The sequence below is a fragment of the Nothoprocta perdicaria genome, unplaced genomic scaffold, assembly GCF_003342845.1.
Source record: "Nothoprocta perdicaria isolate Ctin4 unplaced genomic scaffold, notPer1 scaffold_226, whole genome shotgun sequence".
Lineage (NCBI taxonomy): Eukaryota > Metazoa > Chordata > Aves > Tinamiformes > Tinamidae > Nothoprocta > Nothoprocta perdicaria.
The window spans coordinates 407215-431901 of NW_020455445.1; positions in this window are offsets into that span (position 1 = coordinate 407215).

The following is a 24687-nucleotide window of genomic DNA, read 5'->3' on the forward strand; positions in this document are numbered from 1 at the left end:
AACTGCACCAGGGCAGTTTGGCTCTGATGCTGCAATATTCCCAAGCCCTCTTCAGATTCCAATTTACTAATCACAGCATAATTATAGAATCACAGGATGGTTGAGGTTGGAAGGGACCTCTAGAGATCACCTAGTCCAACCCCCTGCTCCAGCAGGGACACCCAGAGCACGGGGCACAGGGCGGCATCCAGGCGGGTTTGGACGATCCCCAGAGAAGGAGACTCCACAACCTCCCTGGCAGCCTGTGCCAGGACTCTGTCACCCTCACAGGATAGAAGTTCCCCCTCACATGCAGATGAGACTGCCTGTGTTGCAACTTACACCCATTGCCCCTTGTCCCGTCACCACCTAGTGCCCGTCGGCCACCACCTCCCTACATTCTCCCTTCCTGAACTTATACATGTTAATCAGATCCCCTCTCAGCCTTCTCTTCTCCAGAGAAAAGAGGCCCAACTCACTTAGTCTCTCCTGGTATGAGAGATGTTCCAGGCTCTTAATCATCTTGGTTGCCCTACTTAAGCTACAACTGTTGCCCCACCAGGGCAGTCGACTATTCTTTCTTTGTATCTGCCTTATTCCCTGCATTCCCTGCATGAATTTTGTAACAAGTTGAAAACTTCAGGAAAACTTTCAGCAGCAGAATTTAGATCTTGCTATCTATAGAGCTATTCTGTCCTCACTGTCTATCAGTCTTTGTAAACAGCAAAAGAAGGAACACCACTTCAAACAAAAATATGGAAGCCATAATGTTGGCTTTTCTAATCTGTTTATATGGTGACACCTGTCATTATTTTAAGATATAATCGTAGGCATTTTCCACTCTCTATTTCAGCAGTCCAGTCTGAGATGTTTAACTGCATGCAGAAAAGCAGACTTTTCTATGCTAAATGATGTCCAAGTTCAAGAATGGCTCCGTTATATAGTAGGATTTATATCACATCAAAAACATATGTGAATGTAAAAAACACTAAAAACACATTAATTTAGCAGACTTCTTACTATAGTTTGATCAGTCTTTTGTCGAGGAGCACACATTTTCTTTCATGAAAAATGTATTTCTTTAAAGTTCAGTCCACCTTAAACCTAAAGAACCCTCCCGCAGCAAAGTATTATTGCATATACCACTCATATAAATAAATTACAAAAGTATTTGTTTTTCTATATGGGCAGTCTTGCTGAAATATTAAAGCTGACTTGTAGATACAATTTTCTACCAAAAATATCACTTCATGTTTTAAATTTAATATTCTGCTGTTCAACATTAATTTTGATTTTTCTCCATTCAAAATGAAAATTAAACCCATTCTTTTACCATGTCAAGTAGAGCATTTTAACACTCAGTGTAACTTCTACAAATATACATTCTTGCCAATTAGGTGAAAATGTCTCAATATATAAGTGCTCTCTCATCAATGTTCTTCTTACAGTCAAACTAAAATCTAGGGAGGAAATGTGGTTTCATCCCTTTAGTCATGGTAAAGGTGCAATCACTTATTGCTTTAAAACACGGGACTGGAAGGGGTAATCAAAACCTTTTACACTTCCCATCAATAAAACTGCTGCCCCTGCTTTAAAGGTGAAATGTTTTATTCTCATCCCATTAGGATCACTCGGTGCCTAGAAATTTCCTTCTCACCTCTAGCTGCATTTTATTCCTGGATACTTTACACTCATTTGTCACATACATTTTTGTGCTGACTTCGTTCTTCAGTTGACATAGTTATCATCTGAGTTTTCATTTTATTGGGCTAAACAAGCCAAGTTTTCCAAAATAGCTGAAGTGTTTTTGACTCAAGCTAGACCTGTGATGTTGAAACAACCCACAGTTGTTTCTCTTTCTAATGAAATAATTTGCAAAGRTGCTTCCAGAATTCCTAGCAGCATTCAGCAGCCCAGATGTGACCCTTCTGCCCTTCCCTGAGCCCTTGATTGATTCACCAGGGCATCTAAATGCACACTGAACTTTCATGAACATTGCAGATGGCCTTGACAGCATTGCTTGGGTGCTCAGCCTTTGCCAAGCTAAAATTTGTTAAGCTCTACATACTGTTGGGTTGAAGCAACATGCGCCACAACCTGCAGGCTCAGACCAACAGAGCTGGAAACCAGGATTTCACACGGCCAATAAAAATAACAAGCACAAGGACAAGCACAGTGGGGACAAGGAACGGGAAGGAAGAACCTAGGGCAAACCATTCTTTTTGTTTGAGGCTCACTTTCAGTACCTAAATTCTTATTTCTTAAAATCACTCTAACAATCAGGTCCATATATGCATCAGGTTCATATATGATGGATTTGATGAATTAGAAATTTAAAAAGCGAATATCACTGCACCTGATATCAATYAATAATTGAAAGTTTAGCTCTTTGCAAAGTGTCATGCTATTTTAAGCTCTAGTCTATCACAATGAATAAAGGAAAAAATGTGAAACATAATCAGAAATTATAGGGTGAAATATGCCCTATCCTATAGCACACTTGCATATTAAACTTTGTTTATGCATTCATGCAACACAAAGCAATTATTCAAGTATCAGACTGTTTCTTCTGATCCGGCTTTCCTACCTTCTAAATATGTTTCCCTGTTTCTGAAATAATGATAGTAATGGGAACAAGAGATGGGTTGTAGCCTTTGGTCCCACTAAARGCTGCAAGGAACCTGAATGAAAGATTCCAAAAACAAGTGAGGAATCAAACAGTGTTACAAGGCAGTAAATATTTCCCACATTGGACCCAGGATTGGGTCCTAATAATCCCCTTTTCATGCAAGTCTTGCCTGAAATGTAATCCTGCATTTACATTTCCYATATAAAAGGTTCACACAAGCTAAGGAGCTCACATAAATTAAGTATTACARGATCAGGCTAATTCTTTTAAATAGATTGCAGGTCTTAAGATTTCTCTAGTCCAGCACTGTTATTGTCTTCTGCTTTTACCAGTCTCAGAAGGATCCACAATTTACTTTTTTTGAAAGGTGATTTTAATCCATGTAAGGACATGYCTGCAAACGCCTATTTTTCATCCTGCAAAACAGTTGGAGCAAAATTGCTAGCATTTTTCATACATTTTATCCACGTGCACTTGCTTATGGGGTACTTTGCAGGGTTGAGATGTTTTCCCCCAGTTGTTCTATTTTTTCTCAATTTCATCTCAGTTGATTTTCTTATACTCTTTACATATCTGACAACTGAAAGAAAAAAAAAAGCCAAAATGTGTTATAAATTGTTCTTCTCAAACACTGAAGACACTGAGTAACCAACAGGTAACACAGCATGAGGGAGAATGTACAGATGTCTTCAGCAAACACTGAAAGGCTCAAAGTCTTTTTCTACCTATAAAGGGCTAATTCCATAGTAACAGCGAACACACAACATCTTATGTTCTAGACCGTCTGTCAATAAAAACAACAGTGGGAAAGCAAAACACAGGTGCTCTGTTGGGTAACTGAAAGAACACGCTTTCAAAACTTAGCCAGTGATGACAATTAAGCCAATTGTAATTATCCGACTTCTGTTCTCGTCCCTCTGCCTGGAAACCCTTGCCAGAAGCCTCATGTTGTCAAGCACAGGGCAAACCAGCCASAGGAAGCAGAGTCCTCCCTGTGTGCCTTTTCCCTAGCAAAAAGTGACTGCTTTGGCTTTCTGCTGTTATAGCTAGAAACACTATCTGCAAATATCTAATCTTTTGAATCACACAAAGCTCTTCTCTCATAATACAAAATGTGAAATCTTGCTTCCATTGCTTAGTTTTATTTATTTAACATAGCTTGCTTCTCATGGAGGGGGAAGAGAAACACCCCTGCACCTCCTCATTACACTCTGATTTGTCTGCAGCCTGTCTCCCATTATGTCTCCCTTATCCRAAGTTCCATCTTTGCAGAACTTTGTAAGCACGTTTCCAGCAAAACTTTTCTCTTTTCCCCTCCACAGTCTGTTTCTTTCTGCTATGTCTATGGGGCAGACCCACTGAAGGTGATTCTTTGTCATCTTCCTCACTGCATGGGGGTTGACATCTTGGCACAGCAGGGTCGATAACTCACCATCCTTCTATGGGACGGGGCATTCCCTCTCACTTGTGTTTCCTCAAGCTGATAAAAGAACAAAATCAATTAAATTTTGAAGCATGTTGAATTAAGAAAGGACTTTAAAATTCTTTTTGTTGCTAAAAACACTCCAGAAATTACAGCAAATACCTAGAACTGAGTTTGCGTTGACACTAATGAGTGAGAGCATTTGAAAACGCAAAGCAGAGCAAAGCTCTCCTCTCGCTTCTAGTCCCCGCACAGAAGCGACCCCGGTGGAAGTGTCCTCACTCACACCAAGCCCATTCTGAGATCACATTGCATCCTATGCTCCTCAGGGGAACATTCTTAAAACTAAGATAAACTTGCAGTCAGCGATACTTAAATGGACTCCTTGCTCTGAGCATAAATCCAGATGCCCCAGAATAGCAAAAATGAAATTCTCCTCTCATCACAGAGAAAATACAGATAAAGAACCTACTGGGCACTCTTACAAATCAAATATCAAGTACTAAAGAGAATATCTGTTGCACAACAGGAAATTTCATTATTTTGTTTATCTGTGAACATTTAAGTGAAGATATATATCTTCACATTTCAATCTTGACATTACTAATGAAAGTAGAGTGTTTTGCCTGCAACTAATTCATTTTCATTTAATGCAGCAATGACTGATTAATCTCATTTTCTGGCAGGGAAGACATCCTGTAACACAGTCAATGCTGTTTCAGAGCCTTTGAACTTAATTTACTGCAAAGAGAAGGCAGAGTAARTAGATAAGATTCTTCTCTCTTTCTCTTTCTTTATCTCTGAAATTACCTGTCATGTATCAGAAGATTTTTCAAAGATTTATGGTTAAGCAAATGCTATTCTTATTAGTGCACAATTCTCAACAGAAACTTTGCATTAGTAAGGCAAGCAAAAATTGATCTGGAAATGTCTATTAGGATCATGTCTACTATCACTTATTTAAAGTAAATTAGAAAAAATATTCAGGCCCAATTAGAGGCCTGGTCCTGCTTTTCTAAGTGCATATAAAGTTATGATCRGCTTTTATGGAAGTTCTGAACGGGCAAAGAATGCAAAATGAGATTAAAGGATATCAAATTGTCATCTATCATGTAACAAGACTGCAAATACCAATAACTTCACTTGTGAAGTGGTCAAAAGACAGTGGTGGCGAGATCTCTTGAATTCAGAGAATATAAATTTGTAAATGTGCTCTCATGGCATACAACAAATGTAGGGCTTTTAGTTTAATTTCTTCTTTTAAACAGTATTCACCTTTTACATCGCTGCCTGGGGGCCGTTTCTTAACACGGAATGGGATCTTGAATTCTGAAACATTATCGCTAGAAATAAATGAGGAATGATACATTAATCACAAGAATCAGGAGGGCTAGGAGACTGCAGGGTAAAATCCTAATAATTAACAGCAACTGAGAAATTTAACATTGACTTCAACACAGCAGGAAGTTCCCTTTCGGATGGGAAATTTATTTTGTGTACATTCTGAAGGGATTTCTCTGCACACAGAGATGTTACACCAAAGGGCACACCACCACACAAGAAAAGCCACTTGCAATACAAGAATGATGTTTTTGTAATAATACAATTGGTTATCAATAATACAATTGGTTATCAATAATACAATTGGTTATCAATAATACAATTGGTTATCAATAATACAATTGGTTATCAAGGGACATTCAGTAATACATGCGCAAACCCAACATGCATAATCCTTAGTTGCTCACGTGCTAGGGAATCTTATGCCCAGTACCCCTGCAGCGATACTAAAAATGGAATGACATGAACAGCTACTTGGTCCTCAAAACATGTAATTTTTTACTTTCTTAGCAAAATTGTAACCAAGCAAAATCAGTTCTAGGTCAAGCAAAAAATTTCTTTCTGTGTGTTATTACCAGCTTCAAAATATTTATTTTTAGGGCATTAGTAGCACAAGTTTGGAGTGAAAATATCCTCTTGAGAGGAGAAAAACACAAGAGGTTTCATTTCAAAACCACCAAAACAAACTGCTTTGGCTGCTCCAACTTTYCTTTTTCAATTCTTGTTATTATTATTATTATTTTAAGCAGAAAACACTTTGTACAGATTCTCAAGCTACTTTTTTTTTTTTTGTACCTAAACTGCATTCCTGGCAAACAGTATTCATTAGGAAAAGGTTTTTCTGATACACATGTAATGTATCTCCAATTTTAGCTCAGTCCTATTTCAAATTTTTGTCAGTCATTATATATAAAAGACGAYGAACAAGAAAACGTGCAGCAGCAATTCGTTCATATTATTGTCAACACTGAGCCTGAGTGAAATGTTTCACACGTAAAAGTGAATTTTTAACCAAAATATTGCATGTACAGAATGACTCATGCTATAAATCACACAACTGCTGTCAAAAGAAAAGAAAAAAAAAAAACCTTTGCAGAGGAATGACATTCTTCTGGTTAAGACACATTCGCTGTTTTTATGAGATGCTATTTTTATCTCCAGAGATCCTACTGCTCGTAAGGAACTTTCATCCAGCACGTAACAATTCTAATTTCAGATGCATATACACAGATAGCTGTCCCAGAGCTGCAGCCAGGCTTGCCCCCTGAGGTTTCCCAAACTTTTCTTCTTGCTGGGGAACATCCTCGGAGCTTGCCAAGACCTGGAAATTTGCTGCCCAAATACAGTAGATATATGAGAAGGGCTGAAGTGATTTATGGCAATGACTTGTTACTTTCCCTTAATGTAGCCCATTGTTCTCTCACTCTAAGTACCTCTTGGTGCCAAAAGTTTTGCATATTCCCCATTTACTGGACTTTAAGAGGAATGGACTTTCAAACAGTAGCTACACCAATGCTTTAAAAGGATATTCTCTGGGTGATTTATTTTTAATAATCCAGCTTCAACGCAATTTTACATCAGAAAGATATTTTTCATTCTAGACAGAGGCCCAGCCAGGAAAATTTCCTCACAGGACATTAATCCTGCAGCCCTGTTGCATCTTCCTCCCAGGCAGTCAAAAGATCAGACACCTGTGAAGCTCCTGCTGCTACCTGGGGCCTTTACCAAAACATTTCATGAACTCTTAGGAAAATGCCCTCTCTTTCCTCCTTTTTAGGGCTCCCAGCCTGGGGTCGCACCAGGGGACGATCAGCAGAGACGCAGAACAGCAGATGACAAAAGATGCCATCTCCAGATTAATGTGAAAGGCCACATTGAAACTCATGACCCTACAACTCCCATCTCTTCCTGAGCCACCCCTAAATATTACCACAAATACCCTTTGGTAGGGGCAGCACTTCTCTACATCCATGCAAGCCAGAACTACTAACTTTTGTGCAATCCCATTTCCCAGCCCTGACACTGGTCACAATATTCTGCTTTCTGATGAATGCCCAGATTAAAATAACTTTCATTCAATTTGCACAAAATATCATGTGCASAACTGTATCCACTTGCCATCTGCTACATGTTTGCATATAAAATACTCATTAGAATTGAGGTCGGTAGCATTTACTGCTCAGGAGCTCACACGACCTTCAAGTGAAAGCAGTAGCAGAACGGCCATACTCGCTGCTGCAGAATCAGCCTATAAATTGCCAGCACTCAGTACTGCATGGTGCTGAGCGCTCTGCCACTAAACTCTGAAATAAATCTTTACCCCGAGACACTTCCTCAAGGGAGGAAACCGGCTACACCAAATCCTCAGACCTGCACAAGAATCCTCTAGCTCAGAGCAGGGTGAAGGCTTTGCTGAGGGAAGAAAAAAAAATTGACTTTCATAGGATTCACTTAAATCAGCAGCAGAATCTTTTAAAYATATGATTAAGGGTAATATTAATCTATCATAAATTAAGGTCTCTGCAAAGAGATCAGAATAAGTGGCTTTTGCTCATAGGAATAATATCCATGCACTAGTCTTAGATTGCCTTTTTCATACAACAAAGATAGGAAAAATGAGATAATGTCTGTCCCTAGGAATGGTTTTCCTGGTGTTCATGGAATTTTTGTAATTTTATATAATATGTACACAAACACAGTGTGACTTTCGTACAAATGTTCTCCGTGGTTGCATCTGTGTTGGTGATTAAGCCATARTACTTGATTTATTATCTTCAACAGTATCTCAGAATTCAAGACTCCACTCCACTCTTGTAGAATGGAAAAACACTTAGGCAACAATATAAAARTTATCTGTGTGCTGTTCATCAAAATAGTAACATCTGAAGATGAATGCAAATAGAGAACATCTGCAGCCCTGTCTTCTTGAAAATCAACAGCTGCATTACAGAGCACACACATTCTTTCTGGGCATCTGTTGAGATGGAAAAACAACCCTAACCCAGCAAAGAAGGTGCTAAACAATCTTCCCTGCAGTAAAGATAATACAGGCATGGCACCAATACAGAAATTCTATAGACAGTTGCTGAAATTTGGACACATTCTTCTCTTCAASAAGGGATAGATTTGCCACCTATGTAACTCAAAATGTCATTTTATTTTTCTTTGTCTCGTCAGTACTTTGCTGGTTGAGCTGGCTCCGTTCTGTTGCTGTGACTCACATGGATATGACCACACTGCAGGAGGAGCCCTGCTGGGATCTGCATTCCCTTCCATGTAGGAGCATTACAACAGCTCACAGAAAATCACTCTGTGGCCCTTCCAGACWCCAGGTAGTGCCTCGCTGCTTCTCTTATAAACAGTTCAAGTGGAGCTGAGTGGGGCTACTCACCTAAGATTGTGTTCACAGAGGGTAAGGACGCAAGAAGCCTGCTCTCAAGTTTCTTAAGAAAAATATATTGTACATTCATCARCTATACTTGTAGAATACTAAGTCCTTCAGGAGGCTTAGGAATGAGTCATACAACTAACACATTTTTGGGTGTTTCTTTTGAATAGCTTTTGTTGCTTCTGTAGAATAAAGTGTCTTCTTACTCTCCTCCCAGGTTATAATCATCCTGTGTGTCACCCTCCCTTTAGGGCCTATCAGCATCTCTTCTTTTCCGCAACYAGGATCTGACCATCTCTCACTTGGTCATTACACATAACAGTGCACATCACACAAATTACACTGCATGGGACAATTTGTCCTCTCCCCGGGGCAGGGCTGGAGGTCTACATATTTCTTTACCTTTTTCCTRTACCCTTTTACTCTCTCTGTTCTTGGGTTGGTGTAGCTCTAAATCTCCCCAACCTACCTGCTCTGCATGTTTTCCTTACTCACTTTATTCAACCTTGCTTTCATATCTAGCATACGCGCTTTCATATCTAGCAGATGAACCATTTAGGACATCAATTTTACAAGAAGGATTATAAGATCAGAGATAGAGATCTATTACGCCAAACTTGCTAGGAGTTGGCATCAAGTAGCTCTTTGACCCCTTGTGATGTTTCCTATTCTGTGATTCGCATGTGATGAGCAAGCGGAAAAACATCAAGTAGAGAGTCATAAAAAACATAAAAGCAGTTATAACTATAAAGATTAAGAAATGAGGATATGTAGGTATGTCCATAAAGCTATCACAGAAATGACTAGAGCTCTTAAGAGATTTAGCTGGTCCCGATTCAGCTCAATTAGGTTGAAGTGCCCCAGTAAGGGACCTCCAGTGAATTACAGTCTCTACCTGTTGTGCCCAAATCCAGAGCTTCTCAGAGCAGYCCTGTAGCATCAGAACAGAACCAGCAGAACAGAAGAATCAAATGGGCTTTGGCCAAAGATTCTGCAGATTTCAATGGAATATGTGAATAATATTTACCCTCATTAATGATTTTTCTAAAGTTAAAATATAAACTGTGGCCACTGAAAAGTTGCCATATGTTCATGCACGTTCTTCTCCACTGCAGAACCAACATCTTAAACCATCACAGCTAAACCTACCACTGACTTGGAGTCTAAAATCAGAAGTACAGACTGACTAAATATCTACAAAAGCTTAGAGGAAATTGAGTGGTGGCTGCTGAGCTGAAATTGCCACCACTACCAGAACYTGTTTGCTTAAGCTGACACAGATATGCCTTCAACCCTATATCATACCAATATTGCTTACACAATGTCAAGGTATTCTTATGTGCTTTATACTATATCTCCCATTAAAAAATAGATTTTTTTAATATATTTTTTTGTATAGATATATACGTATACAGATATCCATACTGACAGGGCTAMGCCCAGTGATGTCTGAAGCACTGCCCACGATTTTGGAATAGGCTTCATTAGACACACAAGAGCAAACCATCCTATCATAAGACAGAGACAATCATAAAGGAATGTCATCGTGTTGAAGATGAGCCCATACTTTGTTTAGTCAAGTAGTTTTATATGCATTAAGGTTTATCTAGAGGAAAAAAAAAAAGTATTTAAACCAGCAAGTCCTGGGGTTATTTTGATTCTCCAAGTTTTCGATCATCTACATTTTTCCAAGCGCAGCATAACTTTTATGGTGATCTGTCTTACCAGTTAGATATGCGAGTGCCCATATATTYACTTTGAAAGCCCATAAGAGGTTAAATCTTATATTCACGCAACAGGAGGCTGCTGTTAGTTTAAACGGGATCAGAATGTTCTGTGYGATTCAGACTTTTGTTTTTCCTCATCAGTAATACTTGGTGTGTGTCTTGCTGCCATTTCAAAACAATTGCTACCATGGATTATTATTTATGTGCTTAGAGGAGCCTTTGGAGGCAGTCCATTTAAAATCTTGAGATCCATTCTCACTATTTATTCTTAAACATTCACACTTTAGCATTAAATTGGCTTATTGAACAATATGATAATTACTAAAGAACTTTTAACAACGCTGATCCTTTCATAAACCTGAAAAGAATAAAGGGCTCATTTTAGTGTAGCTGTAGGAATTACAGAAACTTAAATTCTTATATCTATAGTGATCTAAGTATATAATGACATACTATGATTGCAAATTTAGCCTAAATCTTCTACTGAAAACTCGAGTTATATATTTACCTACATAAACTTTCCTCTTCATTTTAAGAGTCACAGAAAAACAACAAGTTTTTCAGATGTCCTGGACTTTGCATGTACAACAGAATTTTAACCTTGAAAACTGAATGCAGAACTTGTCCATCACAGACAGCAAGGGAATGCCTTTAATGAATCTGAGCTCCTGCAATATTCCCCATTACAATCAAAAGCAGCTTTTAGTTATGTGAAAAGTCTTAAAAGTGGAAAAAATTCATAGGACTAAACCTGGACTAAACCACAGCTTTTCACCCAGCTGTTTGTCACATAGGGCAAAAAAARCTGTCATTCCACAGAAGCTGATATGACTAGTCTCAAATGTAATCTCATATGGTTTTTCTCAACAACTTAACAGTTGAGCTCTATGTTGAATTCTAGGACTGYATCTTAGATTTTTTTGCAGGGTCACTTTGATCACTCAGAATCAATAAACCAGAGACACATGGCCAAGAAGATGTAAAGTTATTTTTAAAAGTAGCCTTTCTGTTTATGGTTTCTTCCATCTCTAACTTCAAAGGATAGCTAATAAATTATTAGCAGCAGGTGACACACAGTAACAAGAGTATCTCATTGCTCATCCATCAATAAAGACCTTTCAGCCCCCAGMGTTATACAAAATAAAACAGTCCCTGTCTCAAAGAAGTATTTCTTTCTTACACCTTAAACTCAATTTTCCTGACTTCTTTAAATTTTTCTTCTAGCCAGACCAATAAAAAGAATCTTTCCATTGCTGTTAGCTTACCGAGCTTTGGCTATTCCATAAAGACCAAACTCCTTTCCTTCTCAAGGCACATCTRTGTAAATACTTCTGCCACAATGCTAGAGACGAGTTCTCTAGCATATTTTCATGCTCACTGCAGCAAGCTGACTGTAGTTAAAACCAAAAGTATGGACCACAGACCAAAATATTTTCTCAGAATATTTTTTAATCCAGACTTGTCACATGTTTCTGCAAACTAAAAGCCCGATTTTGGCTTGCTCCCAGGCTTCTCTTGACAAAAACCTAGACTCTTTGGTGGTCTATCTGACTGTATGCTAGCATGCATMTCCAAGCTCTTGAAATGGGGCTGGCTAATTCCCTGTTCTTCAGAGTAATCATAAAAACTCATGTACATGTTTCTACTGAAATCCTCCTATTAGAATGATATTTTAACTTTCTAGTGAAAGTGTCATCTTGCCTACGTACATTAACAAACTCTTTCCCTCCAAGAGCGATAATGCAGTCCTCATCCAGAGCAACCTTAATCCAGACAAAACAGAAGTCGCTACACATACATGTGTGTGGATAATATTTAAAAAATAAATCACCAAGGTGGTAATGGAGAAAACAAGGATTTAGTTAAAAGTAGCTTAGTTCAGATTCTCATTAGTCTTAACTCTCCCTGCTTCTTATTTCATGATTTCCCCACTTGTCCTAAAACCCAAGTTTCACACAGCATTGCACTGGACAGATGGGTTGCTGAAGAAAAGCTGTTYCCATCTTTAAACGTTAAAGCAGCTCTGCTGGATTAATGCACGCTAGAGGTGAGCGGTGGTAAAGCTTAACACAAATAGAAACAAATAAAACTTTGTGTTTACGTAACTTRATACTTCAAGTTTATACTCAGTGAACGTAGTTAGCTGAAGTAAACCAAATCTAATGATTAAATTGTAACTTTCAGATAAAGCTAAAAGCTTTTTAGATAAATCTGGTGCATATTGMAGAATATTTCTTCTTGCAAAGCAATTGGCATTTTTGAAAACAATTACCAGATACGCTTTGCTGTTTGCCCTTTGAATAGAAACAGTCTTTAGAGAAGATCATGAACACTGTTCCCAGCTTCCAAAGTAAGTTGAATCGCAGCCACACAGCATAACTGCATCACGCAGTGAGGTGCAGCATGCTGAATTCTGCGGTAATGTTAACAAAACTCACAGCAAAGCACCTTGCAAAGGTGTTAGCTTGGGCCCTGAAAGCACAGAAGCTGATCCTTTGGCTTGGATGCAACATTACCTTTATACTTCACTTTGCAGAGGTGCTCCTGGTGCACCTGGTGCACAGTTTTTCCAGATGGCATGATGCTGGTTAAGCAGCTTCCTGAAATTTATATCCTTGCAATGGGCAGATAAAGCCAGCTATGTTTTAAACAGCTATTAGCTGAAGGGCTCTCATGAAAACTAACAGCCCTGCCCTTCATTCATTGGCATCAGGACTTGTCACTCAGCTAAGGAAGCTGCATCCTAAAAAAATGCAAGAGAAAATTGTTCCCAATGTCCATCCATTGTGAGACCCCAGGTCCCTCCACGCTCACCCAAAGGGAGTTGTTTTCCAGCATCACTCTGTGTGATTGACACAGACATTTCCTTATCAATACAGGTGTTAAGTTGAATGCAACATGAACAGTTACTGAGGAAGACCCAGTGCAGGTCGCTTTGGTGGCATTTGGTACCCTGACATCAGAGTAGGTTCTGGGGCATCTTTGACTGCAAAGCCTAGTATTTCACTAAGAAATAAGAAATTTGAAATCTGTAAACTCTGTCCCTTAAAGTCTGCATATTAAGTATAAATTCTTAGATTCTCAGGAAAACTGCACAAAAGTATGAGTCTTGAATGCACATTTTTAAATCACTGTGACAATTTTGGCAGTCTTCATAATTAAGGCTGCTTGCTGTGTTCTCTAGATCTATTGCTTTCTCTGCCATTAGCATTTTAACTTAAAATGTAACCATTGTTATCACTCAGCTAGTTAGACATAAGCCACAGGAACAGCTTTTGCCAGTAAAATCAAACTGAGCATGATGACCTCTTCCATAGTTCATTAAAAAAAAAAAACGCACTCAGCATACAACTCACCTTTTCCACAAGTGTGATTATGAAGAAATGGTTTTGAAAAACTTTTATTCTTCCACAATTCTTATTTGCTCCATGATATTTTTAAGACTACCCACTAAAGATATTTTGCTTCTTCAAGTTTTTATCTTTTTTAAATACTTCTGCCTGCATAGCATTGCTGGTACCTTTAGCTAGATCTAGATTTCACCTTTTCTGTGAAGTAAGTAGCTGGATTTTGTTTGTTTTGTTTGTTTTCTTTAAAATACATCTTAAACTAGATCTTTTAAGGCTTAAAATGGTAAAATGGTTCTTGCCTTTTAACTATGTTTTGGATATGTGAAAACCCRATGGTTTGGCATATCTGATCCAGCAGCAAGTATGGCTTATTCTACCACGGGCCACAGGAATGGCTGCATGACCCCTCAAAGTCCCTTCCTGATTGATTTTCTACAATTCACACAGTATTTTGTCATCCACCATGATGTCCAGGTCCTTCTCTGCATTGCTGCTCTCCAGAGGGTCAGCCCCCAGCCTGTACTGGATGCATGGAGTTCTTCCTCCCCAAGTGCAGCACCCTGCACTTGCCCCTGTTGAACTTCACGAGGTTTCTCACCGCCCAGCTGCCCAGTCTGTCCAGGTCCCTCTGGATGGCAGCGCAGCCCTCTCAGGGCTATCAGCTACTSCWCCCAGTTTGGTATCATCAGCAACCTTGCTGAGAGGGCACTCCATCCCTTCATCCAGGTCATTGATGAATAAGTTGAACAGGACTGGGCTGAGGACTGGCCCATGGGGCACACCTCTAACTGCAGGCCTCTAACTAGACAGTTGCCTTATTTCCTTTGTAAATTCATGTTTGTAATTTTGCCAGACTGCAACAATTTAGGGCTTAAATTGAGACATTCTTGTGCCTGAAGACTTTGCTAATATTTCACCAGAAACAGGTTGGCATAGCCTCTGAAAGAGATTCAGGAGAATTATCTAGCAATGTTTATGTTATTTGAAAATGTACACGTCCTTATATATATTTATATATATATATATTCTATGCATGCTATCAGTATAACTGAGGCACGGTAACAGTTTTGTTCAGATTCTGCAAAAACATGAACAGGATATATACAAAAAAGAATAATCATTTCTTCTGCCCAAAATTCTAAATTTTTAAAGAAAAAATTGCAAAATTTTYCTTTATATAGCACACATTTGTCAAACTAACACATAGGATCACCATTATTAACCACCCACTTAAAAAGAATAGGAATAACACCAAGTTTCACRCAATATTCTGAGAATATTTCCCATACAAAAGATTTCTCTGACTRAAAAAAAAAGAAGTCAGAAAAAGGGCAGCTCAATCACACCAAGCTGTGGATCTGCTGCATGTTAARCCATGCAAATCAGACCTCAGGCCTGACCCCAGACTCTCTGTGAATATGCAGGCTTCTCTAAAGCTCCCAAGGGTTCAGGGGAAAAAAGGGAATGCAGGATGAACATGAAATTTATCCTAATTAATTACATACATGAAATTCCAGTCCCATTGATCTTAACACCCAAATTTCCATCATTCTTTAAGACCACCRTGGTATGTGGTATTTTGTGACATGAATTAATATGAAGACATACTACCTCCACTTTAGCCTCACCTAGCAACCCAACAAACAAATAAGCAACATGGTAATTCTCTTTCTTAGTACTGTCAGCAGGTGCTAGTTGCAAAAGTTGTCAACTGGCTAATTATCCCATAAAACAACTAAAGAATTTTACCATAACACTGCCTTGTATTTGATATGCTAGTTGCTAAAATAGTCAAAGCTTTACTTTACTTGGAGAGAAAAAAAGTATATATTTCAGTGTAAACCTTAAACTTAAGATTTACAAGCTAAATCTTAATGTATTAAGATAGTATTTATGGCATATTAAAGGGTTTGAATATGCTTAAAAATTATACTTTGTTCAATTGCTCATATTGTCAGCTAATTTGGACCTTTCTAGAAAACCATGAGGTCTAACCTTTCTCCTCCTAAGTCCGTTTCCCAAGMAGATGCTTGCATCTGGAACAGCCCCGTAAATCACCGAGAACAAAACCTATGCCGTGGTAACGCCTTTCTCCCAAGAAGTTACAAACGCTCGCCCTCCAAACACACGATGCACGCTCGCCACCCCTGGGACGGACACCCAGCCCTCCCAGCTGAGGGACCAGGAGGGACCAGGAGACAAGACCAAGCAGAGCTGCTCAGCCCACCAAGGCAGCGCGTGAGCAGCACGGGCGGGAGGAAGGCAGCCCCTTGGGGGGACGCGCTCAGAGGGGGTCGCTGCCCCAGCCCGAGTCAGCCCTAGAGCTCGTAGAGCAGCCCCTGCCTGCCTGGCCAGCCTTGTCCACAAGATTTAGTGAAGTACTGGATCTGGTCATCCAAAGATCTCTGATGCTTGACATTTTGATGATAAAGCGTACTCTACTGTATTTCACCACAGATTTATTCATGAAAGGTGAGCCTGGCAGTTAGTCATGCAGTGATTCCAACACCAGTAATCAACTCACTCTCTGACCGGTCTTTCTAAACAAGTTGAGCAAGCAGCTATTACCTCTTACTGGCACTTGTCTCTGACAGCAACCTCTTTCCTTGTCAGTGAAACACCAAGCCAGGGCATGTAATGAAAGGACCACACATGATGTTCCATCTATCAAAAGCTATGGGAAAGGTTGTCCTGACAGACTGCTTGCAGTATGACACCAGGTATAAAAATACTCTTCTTTGGCTTACAGGAAGTTTTAGGACACAGAAGTGCCYACCTTTGAGCTATTGTTCCTGCAGTTCTGAGGAGGAGTCAGGATCTGTCTTTCCAGACAAGCTGCTGAGAACAAGGAACTCCCACAGAAGTGGGACACAGACACCTCTGCAGTCAGTAAGSGGGTTTACAGACTCTGTCCTTAGTCGGAACAACATGCTAATCCTGTCTCTCCAACAGTATGGCCCTTAAGCATGTAAATTCCTTCTTACAGGGAGATCAAATCCCTGTATTTAAATCTCAGAATTAGAGTGATTTATGTGGGAAGGGACCTCTAGAGACTCCCTAGTCCAATCTCTTGCTCAGCCCAGGGGTAACTCTGAAGTTCGATCACTTACATAATTCCAGTTTATCTCACTATAAAGCACAAAAGACAACAAAAGACAACAGGATTCRTCTTTTCAAATGATGAAGGACGACAAGTTCACAGGATTTGTCCAAATTACCCAGCCCCACATCAGGACCACCTTGTCCAGACTACATTTGTAGTAGCATGAGCTTCTGCCCAGGCTAATCAACTCCACTGAGTGGGTCACATAAATGCAGCTCTCTGTGATGTCCATTCTAGCTCTTTTATTGAATTTTGTTAGGCACACTTGCCGATATTAACTCTATTGTGCCATACACAAACAATGCACAACAGACCATCACTGCAATTTTACACTTAGGTACGTTAGTTCCACTAACCAGACAGACCGTGCGCAATGTGCATTTTATGCAAGGAGCTGCGTGCTGGAGAGCAGCATTCTCCCTTCAGCACCAATCTCTCCAATGTCTGTTTATCAATGCAGCTGGATATACTTGCCTAAAATAAACATGTAGCCCATTATGTTTGTCAAAATAACGAGCTTACATTATACATTTCAAAGTAATAGCTTTGATGGAATTTAAATCCCTCTAGAGAAAAGCACTATTTAGCTGAAAATATATGACTGTTTCACACACACAAAAAAAAACCTTTTGGCCAGAAAAGACCTTAATAGTCTGAATGCTACATGCATAACCACAGAAACTCACCTCTAATTTCTGCATCAAGCTTGTAACTTCTCCCCGAGTTAAAGAAGGTATTTCAGAAAGACAGTACTGATTTTAAGAAGAGAGAGACAACTCAGCAACTCTGTTCTCAGAAGCTGCTCTAGGAATTAATTCTGCCCACTATTAATGTCTTTAAGTTTAATTTCTTTTTCAGTTCCAATATTTCAATTTTTAAATTAACTCTGGTATATACAAGTATCTTCAGCCATCAAATCTGGTTCAGATACCAGCATTCACAAAACTCTTCTACTTTGGGTATATAACTTGGTTTTGCATAGAATCTTTCAACCAGAGATCTCAGAAAACCCTTTCAAGTACAAGTGTTAATCCTCAWATGAAACTATCTCTATTTTGCAGATAAGCAAATTGAGGGAAAAGAAACTGAATGCCATATCCTCTAGCGGGATGAAAATAACACAGGAATGAGGTGCACCCACAATCAGTCACTTTAAGCCTGGTGAACCCCAGAGACTGACGTTCATAGATAGCCCAAATTCACCTTGCCAGGGGCTGCAAGTCTTCGTGGGCAGAAACAGCAATGGTCACGGCTCAYGTGGCCAGCCGTGCGGTGACCCCGCGGCAGGGGCCGCGTGCCTGCTCACCCACCTCTCTTCACATCTGAACTTGGGAAGGACTTGGGAACATGACCTAGCACATGAGGAATGGAATAGGTTTGCTCCCAGACAGAGCCGAGAGCTGCCAGAGCATTTTCTGAGGCAGGCCTGACTAGGTACCGACCTCCTGCCCTCACAGCCTCCTAAATGTGAATCAGCAGGTCAGGCCAAACCAGAAAATTAGAGTGTTTCCCATCTCAGCAGAAGGGACTGAACACCCAGAAAAGTGAAAAAAAGTAAATTCTCAGCACATGTATATAGCCTTCCCTACCTCTCCCAAGTAGATTGCAAGCAAATTGGTKGCTGAGATTTTACTATGAGTGCTTGAAGTGGGAGACAGGGGCTTTTGTGAATGGTCAGCTTTCTGCAGAATGAACATCTGACCTGAGATTTATAGTCTTCAAAAAGCTCTTCATATCTGGGTTGAGTCATTTCATTTAAAGAATATTCATCCTGGACTGGAAGAGACATGTTCCTTATTATGTTCCCATTAAAGTTTAAATACCACAAATAAGAAAACTGAGCTTCTATGTCATATCTTGATTAATCTGATTAGTCTTTCATATGTTTTTGTAACATTATATTAAAATATAATCAAAGAAAGTAGATGGAAAAAAATCCCTTGTGCTCTCCAAGTTCATTGTAGTCAGACATGTTAGATACATCATTTAAAAATTACCCAATGGCTGTTTTAAAACCCAAACAATAAAAAGCATAAGTTTAAGAACATGTAAGCAACAATAAGGAATAAAAAAAGAAAAAAAACAGTTGAATACAGCTTAGATAAATGAGAATGTCTCATTTGGAAAAAACACATTCCAGAAAGCTTTGGGGGCCTGCAGGAATGGCATCTTATTAATTGAAACTGATTGTCATGGCTTTTAACTAAAACTCTTTCAGCTCCTGAGAGTTGTTTTGCTGTCTGTGTACCAAAGGTATGATTCACAGAAAACATCTTTGACATTTCGGGGCTGTGTAAAAGGCAGTACACTGTATTTGCTAGGTGTGCGACTAGCTAGTGTTCTGAATGAAATCCTGCTTTTGAAGAAGTAAATGGGAATTCCAACGGCAATTTCTCCATGGTCAGGATCTCAACACACCTCCAACAGTAACACTCAGCAAGCAGAAAGTCTCTCTTCACAATGTTCTTCAGATTCCAGTAGGAAGAGTATTTTTGGCTTGCATCTTCTAATTCTTAGCCTATAACATCTAACCCTCCACTAATTTTAAGATACATATTGGAACTTTTTTGAAATCAAGGAATTCTACTAGATGCAAAATGTGAGCAATAATAGCAGAGAATCCAAGCCCTTAAGTCTTTACTCAATTGCTTAACAGATTTTGAAAATAGCTTTCTAGGAGCCATTTAGTCAGCGCAATTCCTGCCTGTGTGAACCCCAGAGAAAAGCTATTCTAAATAGTGTTTACTTTCCTAAGCATTTACTTCTCTGATGCGRGAAAAGAGCAAAAAGAGAGGAAAAAAAAGCACAAGAGGCAAAAACAAACCTCCTAGGATATGGAAAAAGAAGGAAGAGAASAGGCCAATAGGATCCTGGTTGCATCAGGAGGAGTGTTGCCAGCAGGTCAAGGGAGGGGATCCTGCCCCTCTMCTCAGCTTTGGTGAGGCCGCACCTGGAGTATTGGGGGCAGTTCTGGGCTCCCCAGTATWAGAGGGACGTGGAGCTCCTAGAGAGGGTCCAGCAGAGGACAACAAAAATGATTAAGGGACTGGAACATCTCTCATRTGAGGAGAGACTGAGTTGGGCCTGTTTAGCTTGGAGAAGAGAAAGCTGAGAGGGGATCTGATTCATGAAGGGGGAATGCAGGGAGGAGGGGGGCCAAGCTCTTCTCAGTGTTGGCCAGTGACAGGACAAGGGGTAATGGGTGCAAGCTGCAACACAGGCAGTTCCATCTCCAGGTGAGGAGGAACTTCTTTCCTGTGAGGGTAACAGAGCTCTGGCACAGGCTGCCCAGGGAGGTTGTGGAGTCTCCTTCTCCGGAGATCTTCCAAACCCACCTGGATGCCGCCCTGTGCCCTGTGCTCTGGGTGTCCCTGCTGGAGCAGGGGGGTTGGACTAGATGATCTCTAGAGGTCCCTTCCAACCTCAGCCATTCTGTGATTGCAAGGACACTAAATGCCCTCAAGGATTTTAAAAATGACTTCAGAGAGGAAGAGAATAAGTGAGCTGCTAACAGACCTTTCAGATAACATCACCTCCAAAGGATTCCCAGTGTGGAAATACAGACTGGTGTCTTATCTGTATGATAAAGGGATCCCGTGCTTTGTGTTCACATCAAAGYAGGGCCACAGCATTAAGGTACTGCAAATAACATTCACTGCAGCACTGAACACAACTAGGGTCTGGAAATCTACATATAAGGCAAATGCAGTACCCTCTATTTTGTACACAAAGGGAAACAGTTCCATAAACCACCCGCTCTCCTCCCAACATAATATTTAAGGAAAAGAGAGGCTTGCCTAAGGAAAACAGGAATGACTGAACCACAGTAAATTCAAATAAACATCCYAATTATGCAATGCTAACTTGGTTATGTAGCCACACTTATTTCCATTCTCCTGCATCACAAACTATCAGGACAGAAAGGGGAAGAGTTTCTGCACTATAAATATGTAGTGTCTTAGTAAAAACAATAAAACCACACACAGTGAGCAATARAAACAGTTTGACAATTAAATACACTGGAAATTAAAATATAAGCCAAATATAAAAGGATTAACACAAGCCATTCATCAGATTCAATTTTATCATTCTTCCCAAGTCATGACATTAAGTCCTATAAACTTTTTTTTGGGTAACAAAATCCAGGATGGATTCTTTGGCTATTTTTCAGATCTCTCCCATGATTGCTATGATTCCTGTATGTTTTTACAGTTTGGTCACCAAGATTGATAGTTTTAGATTTTAGATTCATTCAAAGTTTATCCTCTAGCTTTTGCACACAGACAACAAGCTTGTTTAATCCCAGTCCCAATGACTTGCGAACGATGCATACGATTTTAAATAGCTTTTAAACCATTTCTATTGCTGTGTCTCAAATTGTATTTCTTAAAGAAAACCTCACTGCATTCAACACAGATATGTATCGTGTAGAATTTGCAGACACTTCATATTACATTTGTCTCATTGATTACCTACCAAGATGGGATTTTAGGCACGTAGCTAAAAACTTCTACTTCAGGGCTGAGGTCAACAAATCACGTGATGATGTGCTCTGCTTTTAAAATTGATATTCTAACTGCTTTGAGATCTTTAACAAAGATCTTGAAAACTTGATCTTAGTGTCCATGTCAAAAGTCTCTTCCTCCTTTCTACCTTCCATATTGTGAACCAGGGTATGTGGGCTGGAGCTTGGCTGGCTCATACCTGCCAAGGCAAACACCCTGCTTGCACATCCCCAAGTTCATCGCAGTTTAAGGGCTAAGTTTAAGGCAGAGGCACGGCCAAAATGCAGGCTGGCGAGAAGCAGTACACACAGGCACGTGACCGTGCCAAGGACAAGCTTTCAGAGCTGTGAAACTGTTGGTAGAGAAGTCTCTCTGCTGCGTGCTTGCAAAGAGCATCAGAAGACAAATTCCTGGAAAAATCAGAGGCTCAGACCCATTCTCCAGGACCCTCCCAAAGCAGTACTTGAAAATCTCTGCTGTCTGAGAGAGCCTTGACTGTTATCCATGCCACTTCCTTCTCTGCTAACCAGCAGCAGAGGCAAATGTCAAGAGCCGCCCTCGTTGTTTTCTGTGGATTTACTGAAAGGCTAGAAAGACAGTACCCAGGCTTAAGATGGTAGGCACAAGTGCTCCTAATCATGTAACATGGTAACACCCACTGCTCACATCTCCTGCTATTTAGATGAGAGATGTCTCCCTCCTTATCTAAGGCATTATTTGTGAAGGTTGGTGCTCACACATATATAATAATGGATGTCCATGGTTGCTGCTATAGTACTGATCTATTCTTCACAGAACACACACATTTGCAATCCCAGAGTTGTCAAGAAATGAACCRTGTCTGGCCACATACATTCTTAAATAAGATAAAAGAAAGTGTAATAAATTATCAGAGCTTCTGACAGTTTTCTGTACAGTACAGGGCCACTGAACGTGTGCAACTGTCTTCAAATCCAAGCAGTCAGGCACAACTCAGTGACAATATCATTAGTATAAAGCAGGGGAAGAAGCTGCACAATACATTGCTAAGGCCTCCAAGCAAGAGGTCCCGTCTAAAATCTCCAAACTCCTAAATGCTAGCAGATTTCCAGCCACACGCTCCCGGGAACATGGGCATTCCCAAACACAGTCTCACTGTGTGAAGGGCAACATCCTCAATTACTTCCACAGCAAATGATTCATCACAAAARTCTTCCACTCCAAATTTTCCCATAATATCAGCACTCTCTCTGAGAAGCATCACTCTTCCAGACTCAGTTGAACCAGCCTCTCTGTCCATCTGATTTCATAGATAGGTGCACTGGTTCTTTTATCTTTTCTACTTTTTCTTCCCCATTTTCCCCAGTAGTTACTTTGTACAAAAGAACTACTGGATTAGGAAAAGAAGCCTGGAAGTGAATTCTGAAGTCCTTCCTCTCAAATACAAGGTTTAACAAGAACTACATATATAATCTGAACCCTGCACTAATGTTGGCTTCCSAAGGAATAACAAGCAGTGTGTGAGGCTTTATTTTCAAAGTATTCAACATTCTAAGCTGAAAATAGCCAAAAGTTTCTTCCCACAACCAAAAGGGATTTTTTTTCCCCCCAGGCTCAAGTCTGAAWAAGATGACAAGCCTGGTTCAAAAGATGACAAGACAAGGTTCAAAATGAAACTTCCAGGAAAAATCAAGAATATTTCCACACAAGGAATAAGAGTTCTCTGGTCAAAATTTTCCAAGTAAAGGCTGTAAAAACTAAGAATCAAAAACTTCTCTCATTGTCTGCTCCAGGTCTYCCTTTTTGGGCTTTGCCTTCTCTAACATGGAGCATATAGCTAATACCATAATAACTACTGTCAAAAATAGTCACAAAAACAACAGTTAACTACTCTCAAAATTCTTTGGAGAGGGTAGGAAAAACAATGAACTTCATAAGTCATGAAGTCATGTCACAACACACAATGTATAATATATGTACATAATGCACTTGCACGCTATGAAAGCGGCCCAAGAACATTTTACACTGGCAAAATTATGTAGAAAATATTAACAAAAAGCTATGTTACTCTGCCTGGGCTCAGCCCCTCATACTCATAGCCCCAAATCCCTATTCCGCAGTAAATGCGCCTCTTTTACAAGAATTAGATGTGCATACAATAGTACCTGGTCATAATCTCCAGATGACCCTCCAGTGAATTTTTAAAAAAAAAAGCAAATGATAAAATTAACAATATTAAGGACTAAAACAAAAAAGAAGCCATAGTTTTAATTCTAATATGTTTTGTATATTACCATTTAAACTCTAAAGCAAATAGCTAAAAAATGCAAAATTATAGAATCCTATAAAATGAGACTTTACTTGTTCTTAACTAATAAATCCTTCTGTATATAARATTATTGGATTTGTATAATGCTTGCAGGCTCAGATAGGAAAATTGCAACTTGCATCTTTCTAATACATCTTACTGAACTACATTTCATCAATATTACGTAGGACTTAGTACACATTCTACCATGAGCACCAGCTAATGAGACCATGTTCTACAATAAAATTGAATTAGGAAAAGAATGGAAAAACTCAGCATAGGAGTCCGCAAAGTAATTTGAAAATAATTTTCTTCCTGGCAAAGTAGAAAGCAAATACCTCATAAGGTCATAAGGAGGGTTCAGGGAAAGCAGGGTGGCAGTGAAGTGACTTTCTGGTCTAAAGTCTATAAACTGAACTAAGGGCCAGAAAATAGGTCTTTGCCTCATTAGGTTGCTAACATTGATATTGCAAAAGAACASTAGAAATAAAAAYGYGTGCAAGTGCAGTAGCCAAGTATTCCCTTGAACAGAATCAAGCATCAGTTATGCAYCATATTGAAGGAACTGTTCCCCTTCCACTTACCCTGCTTATTAGCCCTCTATGACAACAGATTGCATCGATCTGTGCAGAGGTAACCTTTGGATTCAGCTGATTAGTTTGGTTGTAAAAGGAAACGATAGCTCACCTGACCTGAAAGTGCTTCAGAAGGCAATAAAACACACGCTCCCGCCAGCTTCCGTATCGGGGAACAAAGCCTCCTCCCTGGCTCCCTTTCGTCCTACGTCAGGGTCTGAACTCATCTGTTTAGAGGGCATGTTCTGTAACAACTGTTAAACAATGTTTTTGCAGGTCCGAGTAATCTGATGCRCCATAAAGACAAAATAAACAATTTAAAAGGCATACAAAGGAAACAAGGACTTATCTCCTAATTTTCTGGATTATTCTCCAGCATC